The sequence below is a fragment of the Montipora capricornis genome, chromosome 8, assembly GCF_036669925.1.
Source record: "Montipora capricornis isolate CH-2021 chromosome 8, ASM3666992v2, whole genome shotgun sequence".
NCBI classification, from domain to species: Eukaryota; Metazoa; Cnidaria; class Anthozoa; order Scleractinia; family Acroporidae; genus Montipora; species Montipora capricornis.
This window is the reverse complement of record NC_090890.1, coordinates 23308727-23323841: the sequence shown is the minus strand read 5'-3', so window position 1 is coordinate 23323841 and position 15115 is coordinate 23308727. Positions and strand designations below refer to the sequence as shown.

The following is a 15115-nucleotide window of genomic DNA, read 5'->3' as shown; positions in this document are numbered from 1 at the left end:
TAAATCGGAGTTCTTATTTGTTTTCAGGGACGCCCAACGACTAATTTTGGTAAATATCCTATTAGGAGGGAAGGTTTGCTAGAATTTTGGAATATTGGAACTCGGATGTTTTAGGCGCACTAAGGCCTGTTCCAAATTTCGCGGACGGCAACCGGAAGAGAACATTTCGCGTGCCAGGACAGTGGTGTCTCCCAAATATTGGTAATCTCTAGTGGAGAAAAGATACTAATCAATGTAAATGTGGTTGTGTGAAGACGAGTTAAAAGGGAAAACAGCTCACTTCTTGTTGTCGTCCGTGCCTCAAAAACGTGCGTGCCTAAGCTCCCTAATGTTGGCGCGAGAGGCAAATGCCGCGCCGAGAATGGGGAAGGGCGCTGTGCACCCAGAGGTCGAATAGCCCACTTTGAATATGTTAAAATTCAGTCCCAAAGAAAAGACATCATCTCGAGGCTCTGGGGAATAAACTCATACAAATCCTTATATTTATTCCCCAGAGCCTAGAGATGATGCCTTTTGTTTAGGACTGAATTTTAATATATCGAAATTGGTCTATTTGTTTCAGTCGAACTATGAAAACAATGAAAATAGACCAGCGGTTGTCTAAATAACCTTACTGTAAATCAAAATGGTGGAACCTGGGGTTGATTGTAATGTATTTACATAGTGTTTGAATTTATTAATTTATCTCGGCACGGCTGTAGTACGACGTTTGAAACCAAGTCGCGCTACTGCCGTGTAGTACGACAGAGCTTGTCGTGCCAAACGGAAGTGGTGCGACATGGTTTGAAATGGGCCTAAGATTATGAACAGTTTTCCGAAAAGATTTCCTATAGGTATTTCGGAACAGTAGTGAAGAGTCTGAGGAGTGCGTAGAAATTTCAAAACCACGCAGAAGAACGCTAAAATTTTACTGAGCTGAGTAAGAGTCAACTGTGACATTGGAAATAGTGTAAAATATGAAGAAATATAACTTTTAACATTTTCGCCAGAGTTTGTTCGAAAAGCGTACCAGTAAAGCAAAAGTCCCCTATGTATATTTAAATGTAAAGTTCTTGTTATTGAATGGAGCACCGGACAAAGGAAAGGGGTCGTTTGACTGTACGTCCAACTGAACATCTGCGAGTCTGTTGAAAGGCTACTGGAAGGACGACTTTCTGTCTAGTGCACATGTTACGCTCGTGTTATAAAAATCTATACGCGGCGTGTACTCATGATGTACTCATTGACTGACTGAGTGGGGAGGGCCGGACGGGAAAATATTTGGCTCGAGGTCATGGGGTACGGACCGAACACAGCGAGGTCCGTGTTCCACGAACAAGGGACAAATGTTTTCCTGTCCGACCCGACCTGAACTCAGTCAATGAGCATTTTATCATATGGGCTTTTTACGCTATTCATGACCACCCAGAAGATGAAGTTTGGACAAAAAAATTACAAATTGGCACAGAAAGATTATCTTAATGTTGTTTTGTATTTGCTTTACTAGCTGTAAATAACTTGGATGTTTCGAAGAGACGAAGTCCTCTACAGTCGCACCGCAAAGAGTGTGTTCCTAGTAGGGCCGTACGGCTTTTTCCGGCTCTCCTCGCGCTAATGCGTATGGCCCTCGTACGAGGATTTTCCCAGTAGTTTTACAATGAAAGCGCGCGCGGGTATGATAAAAACCAGATTGCCATGCATAAACTCGGATCAGGAAATCATCGCCTTCATATTGAAAAAAAAAAGCATAGTGTACGAAAGACCCCTAAAACTTTGAAATCGGAGTTTCCCCGCAATAAAAATGAAAGTAAGGATAAAAGTTATTTTCGACTCTTTTGTAATTTTTTTTTATAGTTTGCGTGTTTTTTTATGCAATGAAATAACTGACAAATAAACCCAGTTTAAAGTGTTTGATACTCAATCAAAATTTTATTTCTTTTAGCTTTGATCTTTTTTGTCGGGCTGTAAAAAAAGCTGTCGCACATTATTATGAAATTCATTACATGACGACAAATGTTATTTCAAACAAGAATGAAATTTCTTTAATCTTTAATTTGTATAATTTCGTATAGCAAGCTAATCCGGCCATAGGCGGTCAGACATGTAAATGTGCTCCCATGACCATGACATCGAGAGAGAAAATACAAAAATTAACACTAAAAAAGGACATCATTACAAATAGCGAATATTAATAAGGTAAATGATTACAAATAGTAAGTGAAACCAAATTGGGAGGGGAGGGAGGGAAAAGGTGATCCAAAGGCGGACATAAAAAAGGAGTACAGGTAAGAGAGTAAGGATGGAGGTAGAATACGCCTCACAGAAAATGCCTGAGCTTGGGAAAGACCGCTGTAAATATCGAACGAAAGGCATTAAATTTGTCAGCGCACTCTTTCCATAGGCATTCCATAGTCAGAAATTTCAGCTGTCATCTCGCTAACCCTGGGGAGTTATATAGGAGTTATATGTTGCGTATGGCTCGCGGTAACGTAGGGAGAGGCTGACTCACGTAGGTCATTTGTAAATGGTATTTTAACGTTTCCCGTTTTGAACTTAATTATCGGAGAAGGGATGGCACAGTGATGAGAGCGCTCGCCTCCCACCAATATGGCCCGGGTTCGATTCTCAGACTCGGCGTCATATGTGGGTTGAGTTTGTTGGTTCTCTTCTCTGCACCAAGAGGTTTTCTCCGGGTACTCCGGTTTTCCCCTCTCCACAAAAACCAATATTTGATTTGATTTTAGTTACTTTCGTTAGTGTCCCCAGTTAGTACTCTTGTGCTAAATCCATTGACACTTAAATAAATTTATTATTATTATTATTATTATTATTATTATTATTATTATTATTATTATTATTATTACTATTAGATCCTCCTAGGTGTTTCTAGCCGATGATCTTGCCACCCTAAGTTGGATATCATTGTAGTAACACTACTGGTTCGGTTTTAGTCGTTAAAAACAAAGAAGGCTGCGCGACGCTGAACGAATTCTACGCAATTAATATCCTTCTGTGTCTATGGAGACCAGGCAACCGAGCGGTCTTCACACAATGGGCAGACAAGGGTCAAGAAGGCCTTTTCCTTAACTACGGTGCTACAGGATGCTACGGTGCTAATAGGTTTTTCGGGATCCCGGATTTGGCTTTTTTGGAGCGCGAGATTCGGGATTCTAAAGAAATATGGGAGCGGTATTCGGGATTCCATTTTTGGACGGGACACGGGATTTAGAGTTACTACGAAGCGAGATTCGGGCGAGATTCGGGAAACCGTCACTTTAAAGCCCCGAGATCCGGGATTTCCTGCGGTAAGAAATTTAAAATAAGTTGAACTTTGGCTGTCGGCAACTCGGACGGAAACAACCGGAAATTCAAGCTGACCAGTCTCCACCACGCAGACACGTACCTTTTGTGACCCCTATGGCGTGATTTTTGTCGTGAACTTTGGCCGGTTAGACAAAGGCCTCGTGACCTTTGTTACTTGTAACCACATCACGTTTTATATAAAAAGTGTCTCGTTTATGCTGTAGTGCATAGGCTAGAATTATACTTTGTGGTTTTCGAAATGTTAGCCTGCGAACGCAGACGAATTTCCGGCGGGCTATCGAAATGTCGGACAACACCTACACGGCTGTTCGTGACGTACATGATAGTATTGGTTGTATGGCTCTTTTTTATGAGAAGGGAAAATGTTTTATTTTTGCGGAAAGAGAAATTTCGGGCACAACTTTCCCTGAGTGTCAACTTCCTTCTCGGAACGGTTTCCCGGTTCGGAAGATTTATTGGCTGCAATAACAGAATTATATCCTAAGCCATTGCTGATTTACTGAAAAATCTGAAAACACACGCGACTGAAAACACTTAACAATTATTCCATAAGCGCGCGTTGGATATGAGATGGTAAATAGCCAACGAGGCGCGTAGCGCCGAGTTGGCTATAACCAGTCTCATATCCAACAAGCGCGAATGGAATAATTGTTTTATTAAATTCCTTCAACTCCAAAAATTTGGAAGTAAGAAATACGAGCGGGAAAAGCGAGCAAATCCGAGCGAAATCGAAAAAAACTTGATGAGAACTGATGCGATGTTGTGTAATACCTTGTTGTCAGACAGACGCAGGCTCATCACCTAAACATTTCTTGCCTTTTCGCGTACTTCTAAACGTCGGAATTGATCCAAACTTTCCACAAAAAAGTTTTTTTTCTCCTTTTTGGCTTTATTCAAAGAGAAATTTGGCATTCCGACAAAAACATTTTTAGTTTAGCAACGCTTAACGCAATCATTTACCATATAAGGTCAAACCAAGGTATATGAGCTGATAACCGAGATTGAGTGAACCAATCAGAACACGCGAAATGCATTATCCGAGGTTGAGAATTTAATAATTAAAGTTATTATTTTCATGACCTCAGAGTTTAAGCTTCATTTATACGGCAAACGTGAAGCGGCAGCGGATGACCTTGTGACCATTTTCCGCCGGTTTTTCTCGGTTTGCTATTTTTTATGCTAATTAGGAATGATCGTATACATTAGCACTCGTATCACGGGCAATCATCGCCTTTCCATGAAACATGATGCTTAACCTCTCAACTGCTTAATTAAGGACGGTGCCTACTAATTCAAAGGTATTTTTGCACGGTTTCCTGAATATGCGGGAAAAGCAGATCTTAACAAGTTTTATTAAAATCCAAAAAGAATATTGAGGGTAACCACGCATTTTTCGAAGATAATTCATCAACAATATTTGTAAAAACCTTTAAAATACAAAGCAATGTATGGCGTTCTTTGCCAAATTGCATGGTTACCCCCAATGTTCTTTTTGGATACCAAGAGCACTTGCTAAGTTCTACTTTCTCCGCGTAGTTTTGAACCACACAAAAATATCCCTGTATTACTAAACACCACCGATAGGAAATCCGAGTATTTCGAGATGCGCAGAACGTATCCGCAATAACAATAGTAGGCACTGTCCTTAAATCTAAACTTACAACCGAGTTTAACAAAGTGGAAAACACAAATTGAACAAATTCAATTCTACTAGTAATGGACAGTCACACATCATTTCGGTTTCAAAACTGTGATTGCGAATGCTACAATTTAGGTCAATTGGATCATGAAGGTTGGTAGAAAAGACTTACAAGGTGTAGTCTAAATTAACTGTAGTTTTATCATAAATACTCTTGTTTTTCGGTCATTTTAACGTGATCAAAATCAATAAACAATTGTTTATAGCAGTTTGTTTATTTTTATTAATCAACTGTATTTGTAATTGACTTTCGACATCATGCTGTGACGTCATGACCGGGATCGGGATTGGTCGATAAAAGTGTTCGGGATTCCGGGATGAAGGGAAAATTTTGGTCGGCATGGCGGGATTGAAGAACCCTATTGGGGACCCTCATCATTTACATGCAGAGAACAAACTGCATTGAACACGATGCACAAGCCCACGAATTTCTCTTTGCCTAAAATGCCAGGTAACAAATTGCTTTTGGCCTATTACAAGACCTGTGAGTAAAACCACACCAAAAAGTTAGCTCACTATAATAAGGTAAAACAGATATCATTTTCATAATGGTTATGCTTTACAATGTAGCTGTGTCACCGAACACCCAAGGTCAATAATTTTGCTATTATCCCAACAGCAAACACTTAATGACTGGCCCTGAGGGAAATAGTTCATTTTGTTTCCTGAGAATCTCAATGTTCCCCCGAGGCGCAGACGAGGGAAACAAAATGAACTGTTTCCTGGGAGACCAGTCATTAAGTGATTTGTTATATAGCACAAAAAGGAAAACGTGCAACGGCAACATCAACGGCGGTCGTCGGTCAACATTCGCGGGTAACAGTGCACTGTTACCCTCTGACGTCATAGATTTTGCACTGTTGCCCGCTCAGAGACAGTTTTATTGTTAGATGTCATGTGACCTTGAAGTAACCAATGAGTGCACGTGCTGCTGGGGGAAATAATTCAGCTATATAACAAAATAATTATTACTCAATATAACACACTTTTGTTGGAAAAACAAGATCAGCAACACAAATCAAATGTTGAATTGAGAGAAGAAAATAACATGCTTCACAAAAAAGGACAAAGTTATAGAGACAACACAGTTTTCGACAAAAATATTGGACTGAAATAAAAATTAATACCATGCACATGTAACCCTGTGAAAAAGTTCCCAAATGCCTAAATTTCCAACATAGGTTTTAGTCAGAGCAACCTTTTCCTTATCACAGACTAAACTCTTATGGTCGTTAATTTTCTTTCTAGTGGGAATAATATTGAACAAAACAAATAGTGTATTGTAATAATCAACTGATGTATGTTTAGTATTTTTTCCTTTCATTTTCCTATATTTGTTCATATGTATCTGTTTGGAACAAGTTAGCAGAAAATTGGGGAATCCTCTCAAAAGAGACACTTGTAATACCACTGGCAGTACGAAATCCTAACATTACTCAACAACAATAGCAATATTATTTGTGTTCCTTTAATATATGTTTTACAACTAAAGGAGACACTAAATTTAGCTCTCTTGGCACCATATAATTTCACAAGTCACTAGTCAACCACTAAACAAAAGGAGGAAAGAACTTTTATGATCCAGACAATTGCAAATTGCGGAATTCTTTGCATCGTTACCTTTTCCAACATACATTTCTCATAAAAGACTAAAACCATTAAAACACTTCAATTATAAGGAAAATAGTACAGATAGCGGAAGCATTGAGCAAATAAAATGATTGCTGTATTAAAGCCTTGTGTTTGTTTTGTTTTGTTTTGTTTTGTTTTTTTGAAATCCTTGCGCGCGCTGTGCATTGCGTTCAACTGTCCAAGCCTTTGGAAGAATGTTGTCGTGATTTTCTCCCCAAGATATTCAGTATAAATATTCGCTCACAAAATACGTTTTCTGTCGTCACGAAAATCAAGGACCAGAACAGAACTCTCCGATCAGGGATCATTTCGCCAGGCCTTAGTCTCGCGCTTCTTACGATTAAGCGCTGCAAGGCCTGGGAACGAGACTGCGAACTAAAAATGCGGGACAATAGAGGTTTTGCACGGCAGGAACAATAGATTTCCGGAAATTTCGGTGGAAATTTCCATCGGTTGAAAAACGTGTTCCATTTAACTCGGGTCAGTTCGCCGCCAAGCGATTGCGATTTTACGCGCCAAAATTTAAAAATGTGGCCGTGAATAGCCTGGAAGTGGTAAGACCTTTCAAAAGTTGTAAATGGAACACACATTTCCGTCGGAAAGTTTCCAACGGGAAAAGAGGACTACCTTTTCAGAAGTTCCGTTTATTCCGGAAATTTTCCAGTGGAACGAACCAAAAACGTGTGTGCCATTTACATCCCAACCGGAATTTCCGGAAAACGCCCTCTTTTTCCCATTTTGTTCCTGCCATGCAATATGGCTGCCGTGCAAAACCTTTATACGGCTGATATTGTCACAGGCGAAGAAGTCAGGAGGACGACAGCAAACTGGCCATTTTGCCGCCAAGTTTGTTTTAAGGTTGTCGTTATGTTAACGTATTTTATGCTTCTTTCATGGCGATTCATCAGCTTGCTGCTCTACAGCATTCATGCCACAGATTGCTTCTTCCGGGAAAAGGTTGCTAGTTATCGCTGCAAAAACTTCACGACGTTCTCGTACGCAAACGAACTGGAAATAAGCTGGCAAGTGAGTTCGTTTATCAACTCTCTGATTGTTATTCTTGTTCTTGTGACAGTGCCTAGCTATGGGGGATATCTTTCCGCTCTTCGAAACAACTCGAAACATGCCCAGTTTTGGTCGCTTGACAGCTAAACGGATCGAAAATACAGCTAACTAATTGACTGGCAAGGACCAATTGGAATGCGCCTTTTTCGATCTGAATCTCATATTACTGTGGCTATATAACCCACTTACCAGTGCGTTTCTCGGCGGAATAGAATTGAGTTAAACACTCTACTGTTCCCCAAGAAAAATAGTTGTAAATAGCAACTGACGAGAATCGTGAAGATTCTCAACCGCGGTCTTGCTGAAAACCACACTGAATTCTTGCTTCACTAATGGACTCCACAGATGACTAAAGTGTTGCTCTATTGCCTGGAACGAGTCCATTAAACACAGCATTGGACGAAATTGCTTTACCTGGAAGATACAGAGATGGAAAAGTGCGAGGAAGAAATAACGAGCTACCAGCCCCAAGCGAAACAGCCTGACAGATCAGTAAAGCAAAGACAGAGAGACAACAGGAAAAGAAAAGCAGAATCAGACAATCTTTACTCTTTGGAAGCAAAAATCAAGAGAACTGAGGAGTCCATTGCAAAACTACAAAAACACTTGGACAATAAAACTTGTCCGAAGTCGCTACGTTACACTGCGCGGGCAAATATCCCGCCGGACGAACAGTTCAAAAAAGACATTCAGGCGGTTAAACTAAAAGCAGAGCAAGGCTTCCTTTCAGCGCTAAATAGATTTAACCTCCGCCGCCTTGAAAAACAAAAGACTAGGCTTCGTAAGGAGAAAGGAAAAACTGTCCGAAAGGGCACTCCTAAGAGAGGCTCTAATACAAGAAAATTACAAAACCAACCGCTGTCGGCGGATATCAGTGTTAAAAGCCTAGCAGCTCTTCTAGGAATGGATTCCGAGAAGGTGCCAACAGTACTGTCAACATTGAAAGCAGCTGTAAGCAATAAAAATGTGGAAAAGTACAAATGTCTTTTCACTGAGTGATTTGATAACACTACCCACAAAGAAAGCGCAAAGAAGGGAAAATATAAACTGACAAAGAAACAGATGAAAACAAAAAAGCGCAATGAACGCAGACAAGTACTACCAAAACAGGTAGACCGGGAATTCATTGACAAGCGTGGCCGTTGATTTCGGCGCCAAACGTCAACGATTTTGGTCACGTGGCTTTGTTTGTCCCACCAAGAAGGTGAACCCATATGGTCACATTCCAGTGCGTGATTGAACAATGGCGTATTCTGTAAATAGCAAAGGGTGAACTCTAATTCGCGGGAAATCCATAGATGAAAGCTTAAGAGGAAGCATTTTAGACTCCATTATAGCGGAAGGCGGAGACCCGGCATTAGGATTCTTTCCTGGAAGATATTCCGATGTTGCCGATCGGTTTAGAGTTTCAAATCAGTTTGTTTCAAAGTTGTGGCAAAATTTCTGCACCACTGGTGAACATTTACCGTCTAAGAAGAAATCAGGTAATCCTTCACACCTTAAGCCTGAGGACGTACAGTTGATGGAATTTCTTAAAAAGGAGAAGCCTTCCCTTCCGTATGAATCGATTAAAGAAGTGCTTGAAAACTATAGTACATTAGACGGAGGAACGTCTTTATCAGCGATTGGAAATGCTATCAGGTTTAAGTTGCCTGAGGGACCTTTTACTAGGGAGCGGCTAACAAAGGCATCTGTGGAAAAATTTACCCCTGCGAACACTCTTTACTGTCAGCAGTTTCTAAATACTCTGAGTACTTTGCCAGCAGAAAAACTCAAGTTCTTTGACGAGGCTGGTGTTCACACTGGGACAGGAAATACCGTTTATGGAAATTCTTTCAGAGGAGAAGCAGCGGTTGAAGTAATTTCTGGCAATAAGAAAGGCGCAAATGTAACACTTAACCTATTGTGTGGACTGGAAGGAGTACTTTACGCAAATACTGTGGAGGGAGCTTCAGATTCCACAAATTTTCTTAATTTCTTTGCCGAAGCTGGCCAAGTCACAACACCACTCGGAAATTCCGCCATTGAATTTGGCGATTACATCATACTTGACAACTGCCCCACACATCGATACGAGACTGGGAACATTTTGCAAAGATGGTTATTGCAGATGGGAGCACAAATCATTTATACTCCATCCCTTTCACCAGAATTCAACGTTGCAGAATACGTTTTCAATAAAATGAAAACTGTGTTAAAGAGGGAAGAATTAGGACGCCTCTTGCGGGAAAACGTTCATGTAGCAATCTACGAGGCGTTAGAACTCGTAACTACTGAAGACATGTTTGGTTTTTATAAGTTTATATTGTAACTGTTTTAATTAGTTCATTTCTCAAATACAAAAAGTGTTTTACTGTCCCAACTGCACGTGTTGGCGACCGAAATATTGTTTGCATTTTCGAAATCTTTTCCGACTTTTCGCAGCAGAGAGCAAAGGCTGTAGATTCTGAAAGCATGTCGCTGGCTATTGTAAGCAACGTTTGCGCTGTTCGTTCGTGCAATGTAAGGTAATCAAGGATACAATTAAATGTACATGATGTACGCAATATTGTATTTTATGCGTTCATTCTGCTCAGTTGATTTGTTTGCCGACGTGACGGCCGCGTGTTTGTTTACTTTACCAGCTTCGCTGCATGATTTGTTCAGTTGTACAAATATCACATGAAATTTTAATACTAGTATTTCTCTGAAAACACGTTTCACTTCTTTAGCTACAGTATCCAAATTTCAACACATTTATGTGAAAATCTCAAGAGTTACAAAGTACGTTCCTTTTGAAAACACAACAAGATTCTAGTCGGTAATTTACACAGACATTTCTTGTCCCCATATTCGTAATTGACCGGAAACTATTTTGGGTTTTTCAGTTCGGACAGATTAAGCAAAGCATTTGCAGCATCGTTAACCTGAGTTCGCTCAATCTCGTTATCATTTTCACCAATAGAAAGTGTTTGGGCAATATTCTCACCGGCATTAGTTTGCGCCTCATTGCGGAAAGTGGTACTTTCCTTGAGTGCAGCCGCCAGTTGTTCCTCTTCTTCTTCGACTGTCAACGGTTCGAATTGACTGCTTAAAGTAACGTTACTAAGACATGAGGCAATAGGTTTATGCTGAAGAGGTTCAGGGCTTTCCGAGGGCCATTCGATACCTTTTAATTCCCACAAAGTTCGCACGGGGTTTCCTTGGTATTGGGCTTTCTGTTTCAATTGACCTAGACGCATGATCTTCTTGTTATATTCAGTCAGTGCCTCAAGTAAGCTTACATCAGCTGAGGGGATTTTCCCCTTAAAGTGAGCTTCAAGTTTCTTTAAATCCATGTTTACCTGTTGCCAGTTTTCAAACCCTTGAGAACTAAGGTAGCGCGGTTTGCACTCGTTAATCAATCGAGATCGCATAACACTCGAGAACGAATTTGTTGTTTGATTCTTCAGTGCAATTTTCGTTGACAGACCCCTTTGCAGTTTCTCCAGACTTTTCTTTGCAGTGTTCAGTTCGTTTACCGCGCGAGAAAGAATATCTTTTTCATCTTTGTGTTTGTTTAGGTCTCCACAAATTTCTACTGATTGGCACGGGTGAGCTTTGTATGGGCAGTTGAGCCTGTTGTGTCTTTCGCGCCGGTGGCAGTTAGTACAGGCAGGTTTCGAGTAATCTATTCCCGCTTGTTTTCCGTATTTCGCTGACAACTCCTGTACTTCCTTTTCTTTCTCCATCACTTTTTTCTTCTCTTCAGTTACTTCTTTAGTTTTGTCTGATATGAGAAGATCTAAAGGAGACATAAACTTGCAAGGCGGCCCAGTGTTCAGTGCTCCTTGTTCAGGCGGACCACACGTAACTAAACGCTGTTGTTTTCGCGGTGGAGATGACAACGGATTGATTCTTTGCGTCTCGGCTTCAGGAATCGGAAAATGGGTAGAACAATGATTGGATTCTAATACAGATGAGCCTGATTTTGCTGTTTGACTAGTATTTGTCGAAAAAGAAGACGACTGTTTTGAAAAGTTCTCAGCAAATTTGAGTTTTCTCCTTGATTCTCTTCCTGTTTCGCTATAGCTACCCTCTCTTATTTCCTGTCGCTTCGCGGAAATCAACTCCGGCGTCGATTTAGGCTGCCAATTGATGTTTATTTTTAAGCGGCGAAATGCCGTCCCTGGTACATTTGAAGGGCAACGCCAAGCATCGAGGAAGGAATCGTTGGCGCGTAGAGTTATCAACGTGTTCTCATCATCTGTATACTGCACCCGCAGTTCTGCGTCAGGTATGAATTCTAAACTTTGAATTTTAGCGCTAATGACTAGCATGAGATCCTCAAAAGTTTCAATAGCCTGTTCCGTGAAGATAACCTCACACCAGTCATCTTGCGGAATGTTATAGAAAACCTTCAGTTGTAGCATTGTGGGCTCCCATTAAATGGTTGACTCCGAAGTGCGAACAGCAAACTGAACCGGCGAAAGGAGAAAGGAATGTGTCCACGTGCGTTCACCTTTTGGATTTGACAAACAAAGCCACGTGACGAAAATCGTTGACGTTTGGCCCGAAGGTCAACTGTCACGCTTGTCTTTGAATTCGCGGTCTACCTGTTTCGGTAGTAACTTTCGATTTTGCGCTTTTACTTGTGCAGCTAAAAGTACAATAGCAAAAATCTCCCAGAATGTTTGTCGGTGATCGTAACTTTTTTATATTCGGGGTTAAAAATTAATGTTGTTTTCGTGTCATAAATGTTGTTGCTGATGGCAAAATATTTTATTCTCGATCGACCGTCCAGAAAACTTCCTTCTGCTCTTCCCAAAAACTTTGTACCACTATTTATTTACTTTTGCATCAATATTTGTTTCGCATAAAGCAAGCTAACAAAATCAGTTCCTTGCTTGGTCCGCATTTGTTAGCGTTAAAATAGAATTTTCGGTCCAATGCTTTTGTTTTCAGGGGTATATTGTTTTTGGTCTCCCATCCAGATACTAACCCCGCCGAACAGGATAACTTCAGCGAACTATTGTAACTGTCAGATGCTCAGAGGGCACGCTTAAACTTGTGGTGAAAAGAGGTTGTGAGGGAACTTGAAAATTATCAACACGTCAGCCCAGAAGCCAATGTTTCTCGCTTCTCTTTTATTTGTTATTCTTCAGAGACTGGAATGCTGTAGTTCAATACCACACAATTCTGTGCCTTCTGATTTTCTGTAACATGTACCACAGGCAACCCAGTGTATGCTTCACGGAAGCATCTCGTTTTGTTAGTTCTTTCAGTTGGAAGCAAGAACAACTTCATAAGGAACGACGAAAACGTGATAGGCAAATAGCTGCCATTTTTAAATTGAAACACTAGTACCTACTGTAGGTCTTCTCGATGTTTTGCAAAGGGTCGGTTACCAAAACGGGGAGTTAATTTGCAAGTCGACCGACGTGTTGGCCCACGCGTTGGTGGGATCGAATTCTTAACTTTTACCCAAAGACTCGTCTGTTGGAGGAGTTAACTCTGGCTCTACAGAAAAAAAAAAAGATTTCTTTAATTTTCTTTTAGACACTTGCATTCTGATTACTTGTAACCGTAGATTCCACGACGAGAAACCCGGCGAAAACATACCGTCCTAGAAGCACGACGGTCAAATGTCACGGGGATTTTGCGTGACATGACACTCATCTAACCGTCCCAGTCTACCGTCGTGTACTGTCTTAAAGTCCCTATAATAGCTCTTTTAGTACGGTTACCTTCCATTAACCGTATTTTACTGATAGGGCAGTAAAATCTCATTTAAAGAGAAGAACATATACTTGTTTATGTGCACAATACATCGAAGCATGAAGTCTACAAATACTTATTTTACCTTCAAATACTTACCCCTGCATAACATTTCAAATTCGTTTTCCATGAATCTTTTCATGACATGTGTTACAGACGAACCATGGCAATTACTAGCTTTACAATCACTGGTTGCTCGTTAATCCAATTTATTACTAAGACTTGTTTGCATTACTAATTAACACGAAAACGGAGACCTGTATTTCTCCTTTGGAATCAAGTCTTTATTATCATTGAGAATCAAATAACTGTACAGCCTTTCAAACTACATCACAGTTATTTTCTAAAGAGCTGATCACAGTCTCCACTGATGACATCAAATCTTGTAAAATTAGAACAGAACTATATACACAAGATGGCAGTGAACACGCTGGTGAACACGATCGCTAATATGGCTAGTTGAACAAAGGATATAAGCTAAACCCACTACAAGAAACAAACTGTTTAACAATAAAAAACAAAAAAACGCAATAGACAAAAAACTTATCTCCGTAGTCAATGATACACTGAGCGGGAAGCTGTTTGTTCTTTGTCGCTGTCATCTTCAGAGTAGTTCTCAATAAGGCACCCGCTGCTTATTAAAGAATTGGTATTTTGACTTGTATCATTTCAGTTACATTCGAGTATATTCTTATTTCATTCACTTCGCGGAACGACCCGTTTCGAAGCTGACGCTTGCCATCTTTTAGTGTGGGACTACCGCGAAAAGCCTATGTCTTTGTATGTGACTTGAGCGCCCCAAGAAGAAATCGATTAAGCCAACGCAACGTCGATCTTCAGTAATCCCAAACAACGCATCACAGTGCTCTCCATGATTTTATGATTTTGGATTACGTAGTTTGCTTTAAATAACCATTGTAAACAGCGCCACGTGGCTTCTATTGTGCATTACCCAATCAAAACACCGCCACGTGCTTTCTATTGTGCATGGCCCAATCAAACACCGCCACGTTTTTCTATTGTGCATTTTGCTGCACAGGAAAAAAAAACTGAAATCTAACGTATTTTATAAGTCAATAAATGATGTGACATCGTCATCTTCATTACATCCATACACTGGTGCACTTTCAAGCCAAATCAACACGTGGATATGAGGTGAGCCCCTCTGCTGATATTCAACTTTGTAAAACCAGTCTGCAATTTTTCATAAGGGAGCAGCACTACTCATTAAAAAGTGCCTTAAAAATTGATTGAATTGATAATCAAAATGTCGTGCACAAGTCACTGGATCGCTCTGAATTAACCTACACTTTTCTTCCCAGTTCAAGTTTTCTAGTTCATTATCTGAATACTCTCTATTATCGACAAGCTTACCAAGAATTTTAAGAAGCTTCATCTACTGTGTTTCAGTTGATGAAAAACTACAAAATAAAGTAGCAGGTTCTAGTTGTCTGATCATTGCAAAAATATCCTTTTTGGCCTTCTCGAAATAAGAGCCTCGAAGTGCTCTTAAGAATTTGTAGCCTTCATCAAGATGAACCAATCTTTCCAATGTACCTTTTTGCTTTAACTGACCAGATGTAAGACATCTATTTTTCCCTTTACATTTTCGTAGTGCTGTTTGAGATTTTCCTAACAGAATCTTCATTTGTAATTTTTTAGTTTTAAAAAAGATATTCT

At 40.2% G+C, this 15115-nt stretch overlaps 1 pseudogene; it reads right to left on the bottom strand.

The window, feature by feature from the left end:
* Positions 1-14501: 14501 nt before the first annotated feature.
* LOC138013855 (DNA ligase 1-like) overlaps positions 14502-15115 on the bottom strand; it is a 2650-nt pseudogene continuing 2036 nt past the window's right edge.